This window comes from Heptranchias perlo, chromosome 32 (assembly GCF_035084215.1).
Source record: "Heptranchias perlo isolate sHepPer1 chromosome 32, sHepPer1.hap1, whole genome shotgun sequence".
Lineage (NCBI taxonomy): Eukaryota > Metazoa > Chordata > Chondrichthyes > Hexanchiformes > Hexanchidae > Heptranchias > Heptranchias perlo.
The window spans coordinates 15,395,275-15,416,299 of record NC_090356.1 but is presented as its reverse complement, the minus strand read 5'-3'; the positions used below and the strand labels follow the sequence as shown (position 1 = coordinate 15,416,299).

The window sequence follows — 21,025 nt, the reverse complement described above, 5'->3', positions numbered from 1 at the left end:
ACTCATGTTTGATAAATTTAATGGAGTATTTTGAGGTGCAGGTTGAATGTAGACCCAGGAACCTATCAACTGGAATGTTGCTGACTGAAACCCTCAAAAATAACAGGATTTCAAATTTCAGAATCTCGGTCCAGCTGTGTAACCTGGTCTCGATTTACTGCTGCTCTTTTTAAGTAATCCATCAAAATTAATTTTTCTGTTGAAGGGGTAATATTTTGGCAAACATTTAAAGATGGGAAAGAAGTAATATAAACCATACAAATGGAGAAATGTCACTTAGCAAAGTAATTAATTAAATTACATCTTGGCTTGAACGATATATCTGCAAAAGGAAATGAAAACAATATAAAGTGTATGTGGACAGATGCTTGTGAATTTAGATATTGACTAATTATTCTGCTTCCTTCCTCAAGGCCAATCTTACTTCAATATTTGCTCATTACTATAGTGCTCTGTATGTTCAGCATAGATTTTCTGAATTAAGTCAAGAGTTTTCAAGTTTCAAGTGTGGCAGCAGATTGTGACATTTCTGAATGGTCTACTTAATTCTACACAGATGGCCTAATTTCCACCTTTTCCATTTCAACACTCAAAACTTGAAAAATGTATTTGTGCTGATCTCTGTTTAACACACTGGAAATATTACCTTAATTTTTCAGATTTTCCTATAAAATGCTGTTCTAGTTTTTCTGGATGTACACATCCATCCCCATTGTACAACAGCTGTTCATAAATACAGTACTTTCAAACGGGTTGAAGCAAAAACTCTTGACTAGTTCTCTTCAACATTGATATTGTTCATATTAGAAGCATAATATAAAGAATCGAGAGCTATGTATTCAAAATAAAAACAGAATATGCTGGATATCTTTAAAAAAAAGAAAGAGGAGGGAAGAACAATGGGTACTGGTCGAGAGTTCAAATCTACTAACTGCTTTCAAAAAAGTGACAGCTAATAGATTTGATATTCTTTGCATTGTGAAATTATTTATGCTAAAATGGCTATTGGTGGATTTTAGATAGACTCAAATAAAAGTGTGCTGTTTGCACCCAATTTTCCTTAACTCATTAGCATAGCTTCAAGTACAGATTTGGATGAGTGTAGGGAGTACACTAGTGGCAGGTGTGGAAAATTGCATGCAAGTGAAATTTAAAAGGTTGAGACAAATAAAGAAATGTCATAATAAGGGGACAAAATTCTGAAAGACTTTAGACAGCTTGTAAAGGTATCTTGGCCCACAAGTAACTTTTGCGAAGGCTGAAGGGACAGGCAAAAATGAAAGGAAAAGGAACTCTAGGTGTGTGCTTTGCATGACAAGTAATGGAATAGCCCAACACCCAGCTCTCTGGTTATTGAAAGGAAAGTGGTGCTGTATGAGGTGGTTGCAAGAGGGTGGCCATGTGTGCCTCTCCTCAGTACTATCCCCATAAATCAGTATTGCAGTAAGGCTTTAAGGAGGTAGAGCCTTGTTTCAGGATGTAGTTAACTTATTATCACTGGATTTGTCAGCCCTATACTGTAGGTAGCAGCATGTGGCATGTGGCTGCATGCCCTTGCTGCATGTGGCATGGCTCTGCATCAGCCTCTGATGACTCCATCCCTGCAAAGACACTTCCCTGCCATCAAGCCAGGTAGATGTACCAGGGCATATAGAAATGGTTATACTGCCTCTTGATCGTTCTTGTTTTTTGCAGTGTCACTGAAAATATAACATTGGGGTAATTCTGAGCAAGCTTCCAACATTACAGTTATCTAGGGATGCATATAACTTATTGGTACCATTGCGTTCGCTGTGCCAGCTTGCTTCAGGAATAGGAGCTTCCGCCTGCACTAATCATCTACCAAAATGAGGTATGTGCACCTGGGTCTGAAGATATGGGTGTGTGGATCCTGGCAGATGAACATGGAGCATTTCTCATGCAACCTAATGTGCCTTGCCAATGGTGCTTTTCTTCCATACAAGTCAAGGGATCCCATTGGTGCCAGTAATGGTGCAGGGGGGAAGAAAATAATTTACAATTAGCACAAAGCCTCATGGGAACCAAGTGCCAACAGAAAAAATAAAGAAAATCAGTTATGAAATTTCTGATACGTTTAATGTTACTGTGTACTTTCCATGTTCTCCGGTTTACTTACCACTTGTAGCATTCATTGATAGTCATTTCAAGTAGGCATTCCTTACATGTAATGTCCTGCATGATAGAATGGTGGAAAATGGCGTGCACGTCCAATACACTGAAAAGTTAATATTTTAATGAAGTGCATTGAAGTGGAGGAGCTCGAGCTCCGGGATTTGGAGCTTGAGCAGCAGCTGGCGTCACTGTAGTATATCTGCGAGGCTGAGAGCTATGTGGATAGCACATTTTAGGAGGTGGTCACCCTGCAGCTTAAGAGAATGCAGGCAGGGTGAGACTGGGTGACCACCAGACAAATAAGGAGGACCACGCAGGTAGTTCAGGAGTCCCCTGGGTGCACCTCACTCTCTAACTGGTTCTGAATACTGGTGAGGAAGAGGGTTCCTCTGAGGAATGCAGCCAGAGCCAAGTCCACAGCACCATGGGTGGCTAAGCTGTACAGGGGTGGGGGGAGGAGAAAGGTCAGGAGAGCAATAGTGATAGGGGATTCAATAGTTAGGGGAATGGACAGGTGTTTTTGCAGCCGCAGACGTGATTCTCGGATGGTATGTTGCTTCCCTGGTGCCAGGGTCAAGGATGTCACTGAGCAGCTGCAGAACATCCTGAGGGGGGAGGGTGAACAGCCAGAGGTTGTGGTCCATATCGGTACCAACAACATAGGTAGAAAGAGGAATGAGGTCCTGCAGGCAGATTTTAGGTTGGTGGAATGAGATTAATAAGCAGGACCTCCAAAGGTAGTAATCTCCGGATTACTCCCGGTGCCACACGCTAGTGAGTGTAGAAATAGGAGGATAGAACTGATGAATGCGTGGCTGGAGAGATGGTGCAGGAGGGAGGGCTTTAGATTCCTGGGGATTGGGATCAGTTCTATGGTCGCTGTACCCTAAATGTTCCCCCGCTGACATTGGGAGGTGAGAGCTGTACAGGCCGGACGGGTTACACCTCAACAGACCTGGGACCAATGACATCACGGGGAGGTTCGCTAGTGCTATGGGGGAGGGTTTAAACTAATTTGGCAGGGGGATGGACACCAGGATGTAGCATTGGAAAGGAGAAACGAGGTCCACAAAGGATTGGGAGAGACAAGTAGCACTAGAGTAAGGAATAGTACGGTATTGGGTGGGATTAGACTGAGAGAATACAAGAAAATCTAAAATAGGTTTACAGTGCATGTGTATAAACACACAAAGCGTGGTAAACAAGGTTGGTTATCTGCAGGTGCAATTAGCCACATGGGGATATGATGTTGTGGCGATAACTGAGACCAAGCTCAAAAAAGGGCAGGATTGGGTACTAAATATTCCTGGATACAAGTTGTTCAGGAAAGAAAGGAGGGGTGGGGGGTGGTGCGGGTTGCAGTATTGATTAAAAAGAATATTGCAGTGCTGGGGAGAGAGGAAGTCCTGGAGGGGTCAAGAACAGAATCTATTTGGTTAGAGTTAAGAAACAATATAGGTGCCATTACACTACTGGTTGTATTCTATAGGTCACCAACTAGTGGGAAGGATATAGAGGAGCAAATTTGCAGGAAAATTAGAGGTGCAAGAGACATAGAGTAGTGATAATGGTGGACTTCAACTATCGTAATATAGACTGGGATGGTAATGGTGTATAGGGCAAAGAGGGGGAGGAATTTTTGAAGTGCGTTCAGGAGAACTTTCTTGATCAGTATGTTTCCAGCCCAACGAGGAAGGGGGCATCTCTGGATCTGGTTCTGGGGAATTGAAGCAAGTGTCAGTGGGGGAACATTTAGGGTACAGCGACCATAGTATCATAAGGTTTAGATTAGCTGTGGAAAAGGACAAGGAGCAATCTGGAGTAAAAATACTCAATTGGAAGAGGGTCAATTTCAGTGGGATGAGATCGGAACTGGCCCAGGTAAATTGGAATCAAAGATTGGCAAACAAAACTGTAATTGAACAATGGACGGCCTTTAAAGAAGGGAAGGTTCAGGTACAGTCTAGGTACATTCCCATGAAGGAGAAAGATAGGGAACTAAAGACAGAGCTCCCTGGATAACGAAGGAGATAGAGTAAGATGAAGCAGAAAAAAGGGACGTATGACAGATGTCAGGTTGATAATACAAGTGAGAACCAGGCTGAATATAGAAAGTTCAGAGGGGTAGTGAAAAAGGAAATAAGAGGGGCAAAGAGAGAGTATGAGAATAGACTGGCAGCTAATGTAAAAGGGAATCCAAAGTCTTCTATAGACATGTAAACGGGTAGTAAGAGGAGGGGTGGGACCGATTAGGGAACAAAAAGGAGATCTATGCATGGAGGAAGAGGGCATGGCTGACGTACTAAATGAGTACTTTGCATCTGTCTTACCAAGGAAGAAGGTGCTGCCAAAGTCACAGTAAAAAAAGATGTAGTTGAGATATTGGATGGGCTAAAAATTGATAAAGAAGAGGTACTAGAAAGGCTAGCTGTACTTAAAGTAGATAAGTCACCCAGTCCGGATGGGATACATCCTAGGTTGCTGAGGGAAGTAAGGGTGGAAATTGCGGAGGTACTAGCCATAATCTTGCAATCATCCTTAGATACAGGGGTGGTGCCAGAGGGCTGGAGAATTGCAAATGTTCCTTGTTCCAAAAAAGGGTGTAAGGATAAACCCAGCAACTACAAGCTAGACAGTTTAATCTTGGTGGTGGGGAAACTTAGAAACGATAATCGGGGACAACATTAATAGTCACTTGGATAAGTGTGGATTAATTAAGGAAAATCGTGTTTGACTAACTTGATTGAGTTCTTTGAGGTAACAGGATCGATGAGGGCATTGCGGTTGATGTGGTGTATATGGACTTCCAAAAGGTGTTTGATAAAGTGCCACATAATAGAATTGTCATCAAAGTTGAAGCCCGTGGAATAAAAGAGGCCGTGGCAACGTGGATACAAAATTGGTTAAGTGACAGGAAACAGGGAGTAGTAGTGAATGGTTGTTTTTGGACTGGAGAGAGGTATATAGTTGTGTTCCCCAGGGGTCGGTACTAGGAACACTGCTTTTCTTGATATAAATGACTTGGACTTGGGTGTACAGGGCACTATTTCAAAATTTGCAGATGACAAAACTTGGAAGGGTAGTAAACAGTGAGGAGGATAGTGATAAACTTCAAGAGGACGTAGACAGGCTGGTGGAATGGACGGACACGTGGCAGATGAAATTTAACGCAGAAAAGTGCAAAGTGATACATTTAGGTAGAAAGAACGAGGGGAGGCAATATAAACTAAAGGGTACATTTCTAAAAGGAGCGCAGGAACAGAGAGATCTGGGGGTATAAGTCATAATTCTTTGAAGGTGGCAGAGCAAGTTGAGAAAGCAGTTAAACATACAAGATCCTGGGCTTTATAAATAGAGGCATAGAGTACAAAAGCAAGGAAGTTATGATGAACCTTTATAAAACAATGGTTCGGCCACAACTGGAGTATTGTGACCAGTTCTGGGCACCGCGCTTTAGGAAAGATGTGAAGGCCTTAGAGAGGGTGCAGTAGAGATTTACTAGAATGATTCCAGGGATGAAGGACTTCAGTTATGTGGATATACTGGAGAAGCTGGGGTTGCTCTCCTTAGAGCAGAGAACGTTGAGAGGAGATTTCTTAGAGGTATTCAAAATCACGAAAGGTCTCGACAGAGAAGATAGAGAGAAACTGTTCCCATTGGCAGAAGGGTCTAGAACCAGAAGACATAGATTTAAGGTGATTGGCAAAATAACCAAAGGTGACATGAGGAAAAACTTTTTTATACAGCGAGTGGTTAGAATCTGGAATGCACTGCCTGAGTGGTGGTGGAGGCAGATTCAATTGTGGCCTTCAAAAGGGAATTGGATAAGTACTTGAAGGAAAAAAAAATTTGCAGGGCTACAGGGAAAGAGTTGGTGGGGGGGGGGGGGGGGTTGGTGGGACTCGCTGGATTGCGCTTGTGGAGAGCAGGCACGGACTTGATGGGCCGAATGGCCTCCTTCTGTGCTGTAAGCATTTTATGCCCATTTAATTGGGTTTTTCCTCCGCTGCAGGTCCTGCCCACAGGAAAATGCACCAGGACCCAAGCTTGGCACACTTACAGCAGACAGTACTTTCACCAATTTTTGGATATCGGCCACCTGAAAATCAAGTGGTACTCAGAAAATTCGGTCAATATCTTCATAGAATCATAGAAGTTTACAACATGGAAACAGGCCCTTCGGCCCAACATGTCCATGTCGCCCAGTTTATACCACTAAGCTAGTCCCAATTGCCTGCACTTGGCCCATATCCCTCTATACCCATCTTACCCATGTAACTGTCCAAAAGACAAAATTGTACCCGCCTCTACTACTGCCTCTGGCAGCTCGTTCCAGACACTCACCACCCTTTGAGTGAAAAAATTGCCCCTCTGGACCCTTTTGTATCTCTCCCCTCACCTTAAATCTATGCCCCCTCGTTATAGACTCCCCTACCTTTGGGAAAAGATTTTGACTATCTACCTTATCTATGCCCCTCATTATTTTATAGACTTCTATAAGATCACCCCTAAACCTCCTACTCTCCAGGGAAAAAAGTCTCCGTCTATCCAACCTCTCCCTATAAGTCAAACCATCAAGTCCCGGCAGCATCCTAGTAAATCTTTTCTGCACTCTTTCTAGTTTAATAATATCCTTTCTATAATAGGGTGACCAGAACTGTACACAATATTCCAAGTGTGGCCTTACTAATGTCTTGTACAACTTCAACAAGACATCCCAACTCCTGTATTCAATGTTCTGACCAATGAAACCAAGCATGCTGAATGCCTTCTTCACCACCCTATCCACCTGTGACTCCACTTTCAAGGAGCTATGAACCTGTACTCCTAGATCTCTTTGTTCTATAACTCTCCCCAAAGCCCTACCATTAACGGAGTAGGTCCTGGCCCGATTCGATCTACCGAGTTTTATGTAGCTGCATTATCTTACTACTTTTTGTTTGGCATTTGCAATAATTTAACCCATCTAAAATTGGAGCGTAAATCATTTCTATACCACATTCAGTTAATTCAGATTTATCCTTTCATTTTCTCTCATGTTTAATGCCATCTTTTTTATAAGTCTTTTAATTTTCTCTATATATTCTAAACTACACTTGCAGTTAATGCCATAAACTCCAGGTTTATGGTTTTGGATTTGGGCATGCCTCCTTAGTAGTTAACTAGTTTGAAGTGAAGGCTTTTGAGGGCCAGTTGGGCTAATTTTATTTGACAAAGATGAATTGATGCGGTGAGGAACAATTTCACATTATTTTAAATATATTTATGTCATGAACTCTTCACAAACGAACAATACTAGTAAGAGGCAACACATGTGAACAGTAGCAACTGTTATTGTGCTTTCTTCATTGATGGAAAAGAAAACAAAGTGTTTATAGAGAATTGATTGCTGTTGAAAATTCAGTTCAAGAAATCTTTCTCCTCTGAACCATTTAAACAATGAACTTTTGAACATTTCTGAGGTAATTTTTGTTTGTTTATGTCAATTCATGTCCATTAAAGACTCTATAGCTCAGCAAACTGACTAATAGTGCACTAAATTTTCCACTTCTGCACTCCTGTAACTTGCTGGGAGTGCATTTCAGGAAATTCTGCAGCCATTAGTTTTAAGAAGCAGAAAATTGAAGGCTTTAGGGCAGGAACATAAAGACAAGAACCAGTTGATCATGGGGAAACTGAGGATGCAAGAACAGCAGACTGGTCAAGGGTGGAGGCTGATGGAATTGAACATTGAGGGGAGTTTAAGAACATAAGAAATAGGAGCAGGAGTCGGTCATACAGCCCCTCAAGCCTGCTCTGCCATTCAATCAGATCATGGCTGATCTTCAACCTCAACTCCACTTTCCTGCCCAAACCCCATATCCCTTGATTCCCCTAGAGTCCAAAAATTTATCTATCTCAGCCTTGAATATACTCAATGACTCAGCATCCACAACCCTCTGGGGTAGAGAATTCCAAAGATTCACAACCCTCTGAGTGAAGAAACGCCTCCTCATCTCGGTCTTAAATGGCCAACCCCTTATCCTGCGACTATACCCTCTAGTTCTAGACTCTCCAGCCAGGGGAAACAACCTCTCAGCCTCTACCCTGTCAAGCTCCCTTGAGTTTGTGGTCTGATGGTTCAAAAGGGGCCTATAACAATTTGCATACCAATCTCCTAGGTCCATCAGGTCCCAGGGCTGTCCTCGAAGTTAATGTCAGCGCCCCTGGTAATACCAGGCATAACATCCCTGTTCTTATAAAATCTCCAACTCATGATGCAACGTTGAGTAATATATTAAAAGTCTTGTACCTAGTGCACATTTGTTTGTCATGCATGTCTCCTGTGTCATAATTTGTTTGTCATGCTTTTCTGTTATGCCTGGTTGTCACATGGGTTTTACTTTTAACTGTAAGTCACGTATATTTATCATTATATTTGCCTTTCAACCCTCCCAACAACAAATGGCACAGCTGCTTCCCCAAGGTCTGTCTCCCATCTCCGTTCCTATAGGTGGCACTGCAACTAAGTTTACCTTTTGTATTTATTTTTGACTTCTCTGCACCAGTGTTCCCTGCAAGCCTGTTTTCAGTTTGTAAATTAAATATTCAAATAATTTATTTTTTTAGTAACTCTGCTGCCACCTCCATGGACTTGGGTTTCTCCTCTTCCTGACACCTTCCTATCCCTTTGCCTGCCCATCCTCAATGTCAGGACCCAAGCCACTCAAACCCTCGCTGCCACCACCACCATCATGGGCCTCACAACTTGGGCTGCCTATAATCGCCTCCTGCTGTCCCTGTGTTCTGCTACCTTTACCTGCTGGCAGGTTTCATCCATATTTTTCTTGCTGCTCACTCCCCTCCCCCATGGCCTCCTCATTCTTTTCTGATTTCCCAGCACTAAAAGAAGAGAAAAGGCAGAGAGAAGCCAAAGAGAAGAGAAGGGAAAAGGAAAGAATCAGCAACATGAAGATGCAGAGATGGGTAAGAGAGAGACTGTGGGATATAAATCTGTCTTTGCCGGTAACATAAAACAGGCGATAGCGAAACGGTTGCTGCACTGCCCAAGATGAATTTATACCCTCGTATGCTCTGATTTACCACGAGCAGCGCCACAGGTGATTTTCTGTTAATAGCTTAAAAGTGCATTTATCACGCTTCATGTACTTGCAGATGCTGTGTTATTTCTGTCACACCTCACTGCCAAACCTAACGTATACCTATCCATACTTTCCATATATACATACCTTTGATTGAGCCCAGTTCCCAACTACAAAGGTAGATGTCACTGTATTCATCAGTCCTCTACTTCCCATTTCCAAGCTGCGCCTATCTGAAATCCACTCATATTTGGTCTGTGGCTGTTTTTCTTCTGATGCCAGATTTTCCCCATCAGTGGGAACTGGTTTTAAGTTCTTACTTTCTGCTATTCGAAGCACTTTGAGTGCTTCCAATAGCAGCAAGAACCCAGGTTTTAAGATGAGGGAGTGGGATTTCCTATAAGGGATTTCCCTGTGCTATGTGGGAAGCCCCTCTGTTGCCCAGCCAGGACACCGAGTCTCCAGTGGTCCTGACCCCCGGCAAGATCCCGGATTTATCACCCACCAGCATGCCTCAGCCCCTACCAAGATCCACAGACACCCGTCATGAACCTGAGCCGTGAACCCTGCGGTAGTAAACGTTGGATCCCACATGAACAGGAACTAGCTTTAAATTCCTTAATCTCGCTACCCATTCAAAATACTTAATATCCATATAGGGATTTCTTATAGCATTTTACTGTATGCGTTCACTGGTCAGGGGTATATGTGCCAGTGTATTCACATTCCAGCAATAGGTGAAAAGGACTGTGTGCTGTAAGTCTAATTCCATTTGTACCTAGCTCAGGTGCTTTAACTTAGAAAATTTATGATTTCTAAGAATGTGTGGAGAGTTGTAACACTTTTCATACTTCTAAAAGACCAGCAGTTGTGACTGTGACCCATTGTGACCATTGGCAGCTGTGCCTTCAGCTGCCAAGGCCCTAAGCTCTGGAATTCCCTCCCTAAACCTCTCTGCCTCTACCTCTCGCTGCTCATATAAGACGCTCCTTAAAACCTACCCCTTTGACCAAGCTTATGGTCACTTTTCCTAATATCTCTTTGTGTGGCTCAGTGTCAAATAATACTCCTGTGAAGCACTTGGGACGTCTTACTACACTAAAGGCGCTATATAAATGCAAGTTGTTGCAAGGCTCAGCAGTAGCATATAATCACTCTTTTAAAGTTCAGTATAGAGCTTCTACCGAACCTTCAGAACATCTGTAAACAAATTCAGAATCTCTGGCTGTTTGCTATTGTTGCTTTATTTCACACGTCAATTATTTTTGATTTGCGCCTCTCTAATTGATCGACCTTGTGAGCTGTGAAGTTATCAGTTATGTGCAAAAAGTAAATTGCCATGTTCAGTGCCTTATAGTCAGTACCATGTATAAATCTGCATATTTAATTTTCCTAACCATTCAAAATCCTTGCATTCATTATTATGGAGGAAAGCTCTGCATAATGTGAAGGGTAATTTTCATTTAGTGTCGAGTTTTGCAATCTGTGCTTTGCATAAGGAAACAGATTCCTTTTAACTTTTACAGCAATCTGTTCATCTAAATAGATCTGTTCAGCTCCTCATACTGTACTAACTGATGAAGTCTATTGAGTGTATAGATATTGAAGCTATAGAATCATTAAAATAAAAGTTTATAGCACAGAAGGAGGCCATTCGACCATAGTGTCCGTGCTGGCTGTTTGCTAGAACAATCCAAAACTAATCCCACTGTCCTCCCTCCCCATAGCCTGTATCTTCCTTTGCATCAAATGTTGATCTACTCGTCCTTTAAAAGATGCCATGGTCTCTACCTCAATTGCTCTCTGTGGGAAAGCATTCCTTAACTGTTCATTTAATCACTTTATAAACCAACAGTTCCTCCCAATTTTCTCTCCATCTTACAGAAAAATGTTGACCTATCCTTGGGTATGGTTTTGCATACACTGGCAGCTCTCCATAGAACCATATACGTTTACAGTACAGAAGGTGGCTATTGTGTCTGTGCCAGCTCTTTGCTCAAGAAATCCAAAACTAATCCCACTGCCCTGCTTTCTCCCGTAGCTCTGTATCTTCCGCTGCTTCAAATATTTATCTAATTTTCTGCTAAAAGATGCAATGGTCTCTACCTCAACCATTTCATCTGGCAAAACTCCACGCTCCAACTCCAAACTCCATCCTCTGCATAAAGAAATTTCTATTAACCTTTCTCCTCACTCTTAGTGACAATTTTAAATTGATGGCCCTTTGCCACTAACTTCCCAACCAGAGGAAATAAATTTACCTTATTTATTCTATCAAAATCCTTCATAATTTTAAAACATCTATTAAATCTCCTCTTAGCTTTATCTGCTCCAGTGGAAATAGTCCTGGTAACACAAGTCTCTCCTCCTCACCATAGTTTCTCACCCATAGCATAATCTGCGCTGCATGCTCTCTATGGCTTTATTGCTCTTTCTTTAATGGGGGTGCTGAAAACTGCATACTCTGTGGTTTGATCAACGTTATTTTTTACAAATTTGTCATTACTTCTCTACCCTTGTACTCAATGCCCAAATTTAAAAACCCAAAATGCAAACAAAACAAATCCATGCCAGCTGTCCTTTATCAACCCATGCATTCCTAAATGCTCAATAATTGTATCCCAAATTATGAATTATTTGGTACCTTGGGTATGATTTTATACACACTGGCAGCTTTCCAATATGTTGGGTATGATTTCATACACACTGGCAGCCCTCTTGGTATTTTGCAGGAATGGCCATTCTTTGTTTGAGGTCAAACAGTGTGTATTGGTAAGGTTATCAAGTAATAGACAGCATCACACCTAGACCTGATCCTGCGCTCACCTGTGCATTTTTCAGCAAGCATCACTCCATAGAATCAGGAGCGAGATTCATTTTTTTCCTCTCACTATTCTAGCGGTACTGAGACTAGTCGTGGCTACTAATTGCCATTCCTTCTAAATTACCAGAAATTGGGACTTGAACTTGGGACTCTTCTGGTCTGGTATGAGTCAGTACCATGCTAAGGGCAATGAATTAATCAAAGCAACATTTTCACAACAGTTTTGTATCACACACAGTATTCAATTATAGTTCCTTTATAGTTGTAAAGAAAGAAGAAATGCAGTTCAACGTAAATTCAAGTGTATATGGCACGCAATTTTCATTCATTAATTTAAATGTGTGGTGCGGTTCTAGTTAACTTAAATGAGCAAGTGTGATGGCAGGTATCAAAGGATAGAGGTAGCCTTGCACAGTTTTATACAATTATAAAAAAAAGCTGCAAGACACAATTTCTGGACGGCACACAAACAGCCAGCACTGTGACATACAGGTGTGCTCTGAACCTGCATTGCCATGAGAACCTACACACGTGTTGCATTGGATTACACTCACAAGGAGGGATGTGAGCTAGCCACAGGGCTGACTGCCTGGGTGCTCTGCCAATTTCTAACATCTGGATCTCGTGCACTTCCAGGAGAAGGCTGTTTGTGTGCCGTCCAGAAATTATGTCTTGCAGCTTTTTTTGTAATTGTATAAAAAGGTTCAAAGTTTAGATGCTTTCTATGGCACCATCTGAGGGTGCTGTAGCTCACAATTTTGGTTTCTGCCATGTATACTATGCTCTAATAATAAATTTTTCAAAGTGTGCACACTTACTTTGGCATCCTGCTTCCATAAAAAAAATTTCTTTATGCGTATCCATATCCTATGGACCTACTATTACCATTATCTCTCTTCGCTACCTCCTAGAATATAGCCTCAGTACTGCTGAACTAGTGAGAGGAAAAAACTAACCTGACTTGATTTCTATGGAGTAATGCTTGCTGAAAAATGCACAGGATTCAGAGGAGGGAGAGTTCGGAGGCATGTTGCCCCACTCTAAGTACCTACTAGATCAGACTTCAGAAGATAGTTGCTGGATGATCAAAAGGCCTTCCTGACATCCTTTGCAGCAGCATTAAGAACCCTGCTCATGGATTCAGCGGCAAGTATGCCCCTGGGCATCTCCTTAAATTAAGTCAGCTGCTTTAGTGGTTGTGTTTCACCAACGGTGCAAATTTACTCATGGTAGTTGGAGGCTGCCTTCTCTTGGAAGTGCACACGATTGGCAGAGCACCCAGGCAGTCAGTCCTTTGGCCAGCTCACATCCCTCCTTGTGAGTGTAATCCAATGCAGCACGCATGCAGGTTCAGAACACACCTGTATGTCTCAGTGCTGGCTGTTAGTGTGCCATCCAGAAATTGTGTCTTGAAGCTTTTTTTTGTAATTGTACAAAAAGCTGGAAAATTTGTTTGGCACCATCTGAGGGTGCTGTAGCTCATAATTTTGGTTTGTGCCATGTATACTAAGCTCCAACATTAATAAATTATGTAAAGTGTGCATACTTACTTTGGCGTCCTTATATCATTAAATTTTTTCTTTGTGTATCCATATCCTATGGATCTACTATTCTCCATTGTCTTTCTCCGCCACCTCTAGAGATGTAGTTGCTTCCTCTGAAGGGTGGGTATCCACTCCAGCGAGCACTGTTCTTTTTTGCACACTTCTTTGAGCACCTCTAAAGCATCTTCCTAAAACGTAGTTCTTCCCACATTGTCATTTGACTCCATTACAACTTCCACAAAGCTTTTTCAGGAAATACACAACTGAGCAGTCCCTTTTAGGGGCCAGCAGTGGCCCTTTAAAAGCTGTTGCCCATCAGCCAATCACACTTCCAACCTGGCTTCCAGTGCCCATTTGCTAGAGGTTGGGAGCTTATTTCAATTAGTGGGAGAGGCTAGTCTTGCAATTTTTGGTGAGGCCAGCCCTCCCCAGTGATGGTACAGGTACGACCACACCATGGGTGGGTGTAGCTCTGAAATTGCCAGCATCACAATTTTGGAATAGTGGGATTAATTTGCTGTCATTTGCATTACTTTAAAAGAACTGCTTGTCACTTGAACTCCATAAAAGATGCAAAGGTGGTAAAACTGCCATAGAATTCCCAAATATGAAGGATTTACAGCAGCAGTAAGGGAGAGAGGAATTCTCGTGTTTCCACTTGTTCAGCTTTTCCACAAATCTCTGTAAACAGCCCAGCTGCGTGGTGAATTTGAGCTGAATTCATTTGAGCAAGGTAAACTAACTCTCTTTTTATATTTGTGTGTAAAATTTTGTATCAATGTACCCTCTCTCCCTTACTGCTGCTGTAAATCCTTCATATTTGGGAATTCTATGGCAGTTTTACCACCTTTGCATCTTTTATGGAGTTCAAGTGACCAGCAGTTCTTTTAAAGTAATGCAAGTGACAGCAAATCAATCCCACTATTCCAATTTTTATTTTTGCAAGGTGCTGTGTTCTAGAGCACACTAGCTGCATGCCACATTCTCTAAGATAGTTTTGTTTGAGCCTCAAGAAGCTACATGTATTTAATATTTTATCAGAAGCAAAGATTTTCAAGACGGTGGTCAGTGAATCTCAACTAACGGGTGAAAGATAGCTCACCTTCCATAACAGGAAATACGAGGGGTTCTTGATGCTCATAACCTTTTTTCTCCCTTAATTATAAAAATTAAGTGATCATTCTAATCTAAACAAAATCATCTCTGTGCCAGTTGTAAAAAGTGAGCAAATTGTAACAGCCAAATTATAACATAATTGTTAACCTGTGTATTCTAATGTTCCTGATTGAATATTTTTTTTTATTCGTTCATGGGATGTGGGCGTCGCTGGCGAGGCCAGCATTTGTTGTCCATCCCTAATTGCCCTTGAGAAGGTGGTGGTGAGCCGCCTTTTTGAACCGCTGCAGTCCGTGTGGTGAAGGTTCTCCCACAGTGCTGTTTGGTAGGGAGTTCCAGGATTTTGACTCAGCGACATTGAAGGAACGACGATATATTTCCAAGTCGGGGTGGCGTGTGACTTGGAGGGGAACGTGCAGGTGGTGGTGTTCCCATGTGCCTGCTGCCCTTGTCCTTCTAGGTGATAGAGGTTGCGGGTTTGGGAGGTGCTGTCGAAGAAGCCTTGGCGAGTTGCTGCAGTGCATCCTGTGGATGGTACACACTGCAGCCACTGTGCGCCGGTGGTGAAGGGAGTGAATGTTTAGGGTGGTGGACGGGGTGCCAATCAAGTGGGCTGCTTTGTCCTGGATGGTGTCAAGCTTCTTGAGTGTTGTTGGAGCTGCACTCATCCAGGCAAGTGGAGATTATTCCATCACACTCCTGACTTGTGCGTTGTAGATGGTGGGAAGGCTTTGGGGAGTCAGGAGGTGAGTCACTCGCTGGAGAATACCCAGCTTCTGACCTGCTTTTGTAGCCACAGTATTTATATGGCTGGTCCAGTTAAGTTTTTGGTCATATCCTTCATATACCACACCCAAAATTTAAATATGTAAACCTTGTAGTTCAAATAATACTCTGGGGAAAGCTCACAAAAGCTGTATTTATGAACTGGCAGTTCTTTAAATAAGAAAAACAAAAACAAATTATATGATAGGGTTAGGTGAAGTAGGGAGGGAGGAGGCTCGTGTGTAGCATAAACACTGGCATGGACCTGTTGGGCTGAATGGCCTGTTTCTGCGCTGTCCATTCTGTGTTAAAGTTACTGTGGTCAGATTTGTTGCGTTTTCACAAAGAAACAGCTGATTTCACACATCAGGATCATTTCGGGACTAAATTAGCCATGCACTTATTTTAGCATGAGTACTGAAGTGAAGTTAAATGATGTAATAATCATATATTCCCTTCTCTTTCACATGCAATTTCACAATTTTTCTGAGCCTCCCCTCTGTAATGAATAAAGGACACAGTTAGTTACCTTTAAAACAACTCAGCCTCATTGCTCATTGCACTATTTTCTTTAGCCGAGACCACCTACTCAGTGCTTCTTCCTTTCTCAATCAGAGTTGACAGTGTATTAGAAAACACTGAATGAAATTAAAGGAAGTGGAATGGATATCTGCCATAAAATATAGAATGAACTTGTGCAACAATACCATTTTTTTTTAAAAAGCGTATGTACCCTTCTAATTTTTATCCCAAGTTATTCTCTGCCTTCCTTCCACAGGTTCCCGAGGGTGTGCACCAACAGCATCTAAATGGCCTCTTCCAAGGCCTCTGTCAATACTGTCCTTGAGCTGGATAATAGGAGGCACACAAGGGGCTTTGAGACAGCTGTTCCTCCTCCTATAAGAAATTGCCTGGCCCCAGCTCAGACCCTCCCACAACAGCACGAGTGAGATTGGCAATTCAGCAGGATGACAAACTGCTCTACTGCGGGTGTGAACACGAGTTTCACGTCTTGGTAGCAGTAGTGTGCCACCCTCATTCCTCTGACTTTCAAACTTTAATTTCTGTATCGCTAATTCTGTAAATGCATTGTTGCCTTTATTTGCATTTTTTTAAACAGTCATTAATACTTAATGTCATTCAAACATTAATTTATATCTGTCAGATATCAAATTGGACATTGGTTTTACCTTGTGGAGTAATATCCAGGGCATTCTCACATGATTGGGGATTTTCCAATGATTTAATGTTATCACCACAATCTCCTTCCTTGTTGGTGGCAAGCACAGGCTGGTCGTGATTTTCTATAATCTTGAAGTGCGTTGAGTTCCCAGTTATTGTTTGTCTGCTTCATTAAGCAGTAATCGTGGAGTCTTTGATGCTAACCAGTCTACATAGTTTTAGATTGAATATTGTGGATAATATGGAAACTTCGCCCATGCTGGACTCTCAGCGGATTGGAAAACTGGCGCACTCTCTGATCTACATATCCTTCAAGTGCAGATCTCTACTAGGAGCTCAGGATTGGTGAATTTACCATATCTCTCCTTTGTTGAATAATTGAATGGCTTCACTCTGAATTGGCGGGTCCGTGTATATTTACCTTTATTTCTCCTGCAATCAGTTATGCTTGATAATCATAAGAGGCTTGATTTGCAGTTTTTGACCAAATGGGATTTGCATGTAATTTGATACGGTATTAATTATTAACATCAGTAACATGAAGCGTTCTTGTTTCTATGATTTTTCTTTGATGGTACAACAGAAGTAGCTTTTCCCACTGTGCGACACTTCAGCATTGGCCTTAGGCTAAGAAGGTATTTTGTTTCTCTGTATTTGAAATCAAGTTAATGAGCAAATATTTAAATTCATTGTTGTAAAAAAAAAAGTCCATTTCACTTCATGGAGTATACTGAACACTTGGGATATTTTGTTCTGTTGTCTTTTTGAATTTGGTCAGGTGGAAACCGGGTAGATTGGCAGTTAAAATTGACTGGGTGAATTACCACCTGGATCCCTCCGTCTTCAATTTTAACCTGCTCTTTTGAGTTTACCTGAGGAAGGAGGAAGTCTCCGAAAGCTTGTGAATTTAAAATAAAATTGCTGGACTATAACTTGGTGTTGTAAAATTGTTTACTCTTTTGAGTAGGTGGCAAAGGCACCTGCCTGAAGCGAGCGGGATCCTTCTTTAAATATGCAGATTGAGGTCCAAAGATGACGACATATAGCTCGAGGATAGCTCTTGTCAGACTTCCCATATAGTCAGCACAACTGAAAGCAATACTGGGGTCTAAATTCAACATCATTGCACCCATTTTTCAGGCATGAAAGAGGCACAACAATGAATTTAGCAGTACGATGGCCCACACCCGATTTGCACGTGTGCCCTGGCCACTGTTAAATTCCTCCTGAGATTTTTATTAGGCGGCTCCGACGGCTGCCTGTAAGAAGCACAATTTTGATTTTATTATTATAATGAGGGTCTTGCGCCTGAATCAGGACCCGTTTGCTAAATTAGTGCCTGGGATTCACTGGGTCTTAACCTCAACCAGGAAGTCATTGCCTTAACAGTTATGCTACAGAAGTGGTACTTAAAAGGATACTCACTTCTATTAAGGTAAAGCTCAGTTTGGAATTGCTAGGTTACTGGAGAGTGTTTTGGTGATTTTAAATGGTATTTTTGGCTACTGTTTCACTGAGCTGAACTCTGAGAGTGATCTTTGGGAGGTCCTGCCTTCCCAACATTGTTGGAACATGGGTATTCTGCTTGGTCTGCCTTTGCAGCCAAAACATGAGGAGAAGGGGTGGCAGCGGCAGCAGCAACAAGGAAGGCAGCAGAGGGCTGCACAGGCTGCTAGAAGAGGACAAAAGAAGGAACGGCAGAGGAGGCCTTACACCATGAGGTTGTTTAAGAACCGGATTTCCTACCTCAACTTTACAGAGGAGCAGTACAACAGGTGGATCTCGTTCTCCAGGGAGGCAGTGTCTGAGCTCGGCCACCTGCTCAACCAAGAATTACTTCCCAGCACCAGGGCATCTACAGCACTGCCTGCGTCTACGAAGGGCATTATGGCCCTGAACTTTTATGCATCAGGCTCTTTTCAGCGTCCAGCAGATGACCTCAGTAACAACTCTGTTTGCTGTGCACACTACAATCAAGGAGGTCACCGAGGCACTGTTTGCTGGGCACCAGGAATTCATCACCTTCCCAATGGAGGCTACCAAGCAGGAGGAGAGAGTGGTGGGCTATACAAGAGTTGCTGGATTTCCTCAGATGCAGGAGGTCATCACTTCACCCTGTGGCCCTGCGGTGCTTCCGTACAAGACCAAACCCTCTCCTATAACAGGAATCATAGAATGGATACAGCGCAGGAGGCCATTTGGCCCATCAAGCCCGTGCCGGCACGAAGCGATTCCATTTGATAAATGTGCAACTTATCTGTGACCATAGGCAACGAATTATGCAGGTCTATGCTTGATATCCTGGCTGTAGTCATGATGCCTTCATCGTGTGCCAGTCTGCAATACCCCCTCTTCCACCCAGACCATTGGATTGGAGCTGACTCTTGGAGACAAGGGCTATTCCCTGAACACGTGGCTCATGACTCCTGTCAGGAACTTGGGCACAGATATACAGCGTGCATACAATACCAAATGAGAATTACATTTTTGTCTGTTTTCTCACAGCATTCACCTTGCCTTTTCTCTCTCGGTAGTTTCAATAATTTCCATTTTTGACAGGGATGCAAAGCCGTGAGGTGAATCATAGTACACATTGCTTTGGTTTCTTATGACATTTTACATATAAGTTAGGGGCTTCATCAGGGTCACAATGCTGCCTATCAATTTTTTTTTACAAAAGAGAGTTTTGCAGCAAGTGAACAGAAAGAATTATCTTGATGAGTTTTATGTTGTTCTTGATAGTATGGAATGGAGTAAAATTCCTCTTTGTGGCTCTGGCCTTTGCTGAATCCTGAATAACCAGGCGATCATTGGTCATCAGCCAGCCTAGAGGAGGCATTTATTCTCTCCTCTGAAAAATCTAGGATTGCAGTGATACTGCATTGATTAACAATGCTGTGCAACAAATATTTTACACATCATCTTAGCAGAACACTGAAGGACAGTGGGCAATCTGAAGGGCACTAATTTGATTATCTCAGACCTTGGAAGAGCTATGAAGGTTGAGTTGGGGAGTTATCAATCATATTTCACCCATAGCTGCTGCCCACCCTCAAGCCTTTCATCTAACTTAAGTGTATGGGAAACAATGAACGAGATTGAAGGAGTCGTGCAAAGACCCAAGGTAATTTGTACGCACATGAATGATTATATTTTTGTCACCACACATCACTTGGATATTTATGGAATTAAATAGTTTCTTACTTAAGAATGCAAAGAGATTGTGATAAAATGTGTATATCTTGATATATGTGTAACCAGTAGCATGCAATACCCTTAGGGGACATAACTATGGGATAAAACTATCCTTGAGTTTCCAGCTGCTGGTGCTAGGCTCTATGTAATTATGTATAACAATGTGCCCTCTTGAATAAGGTAACTGTGACTGGCTGTAGGTGATGTGAGTTGAGTAACTGATTCTTGCATATTTCCTATTAAGCACTGAAGCATAGAAATTGATAGCTACTAATATTGTAGCTTAAATTACAAATTAAGATTGTAATCACTGTGTAGTTCCTCATAAGTCAACCAGAGTGTGAATTTACTGAGCCCAAATCTGCTCTGACCATGTGTTAAGTATTTTCTCTTGTGAGAGTACTGTCTCTTCCTCATTCAGGGTTCAGCTGATGAGAGATTAGTCATTTCTGCAAACGAGAAGCATCTGTACTTCAAGTTAGCATAAGTACCACTAGGAAATAACAAAGTTGTACGCGATTCTTCCTTCTGTTGTTCTTTCTCCTAATTATGAGCTCAGTTGGCTTTTAATCACTATGGTGTTAGGTATTGCAACTGGTAATTAGTATAGAATGGCTCTGCCAAGCTGGCAGTAAAAATGCTATGTACCTATTGGCTGATGCTATTAAAACTGATCAACTACTAACGCACATAGGGAAATCTAGCCCTTTATCTCATCTTCTTTCTGGCACTGCTATAGGTATATCTTCAGCATAGATGCAAATTTAGTATTGATTTAATCAGTGCTTACCTGTTCTGGGATGAAACTCCAGCTTCATTGGAAGTGGAATCCTCCTGTATTGAGCCATTTACAAATGTTCAACAATACAACACAAAGCAAATGGAAACAACTCACCAAACCACTCCAGTCACAATCCATTCCTTTAAAGTTCAAACACACGGCAACATTTTCAGATTGCAGTTGAGGGAGTTCAGTACATGAACACCTCGATGCAGTTCCACAGTTCAAACCAAAGATCAGCATTCTGACTTGGATGTCAGGACGCAAGAAATAATCCGAAGCCATTGATGGATGACTGACCCACACCCATAATTGAGGGTCTGACAAACATTCCTGAATCATAAGATAGTGAGGGAAAAAGCCAACACTCACATTGGGAAGAATTATGAGTGAATTGTTCCAT

The 21,025-nt window shown here is 42.1% G+C and overlaps 1 long non-coding RNA gene across 2 annotated transcripts; it reads left to right on the top strand.

Moving 5' to 3' along the window:
• Positions 1-8,835: 8,835 nt before the first annotated feature.
• On the top strand, positions 8,836-17,578 carry LOC137301062 (uncharacterized). 2 transcript variants are annotated; one of them, XR_010958223.1, is made up of 2 exons: positions 8,836-9,099; positions 16,243-17,578. It is a non-coding gene; the product is annotated as an uncharacterized lncRNA (long non-coding RNA). The 2 variants fall into 2 exon arrangements; XR_010958222.1 differs by lacking the exon at positions 8,836-9,099 and adding an exon at positions 14,227-14,316.
• The last annotated feature ends 3,447 nt before the right edge of the window (positions 17,579-21,025 follow it).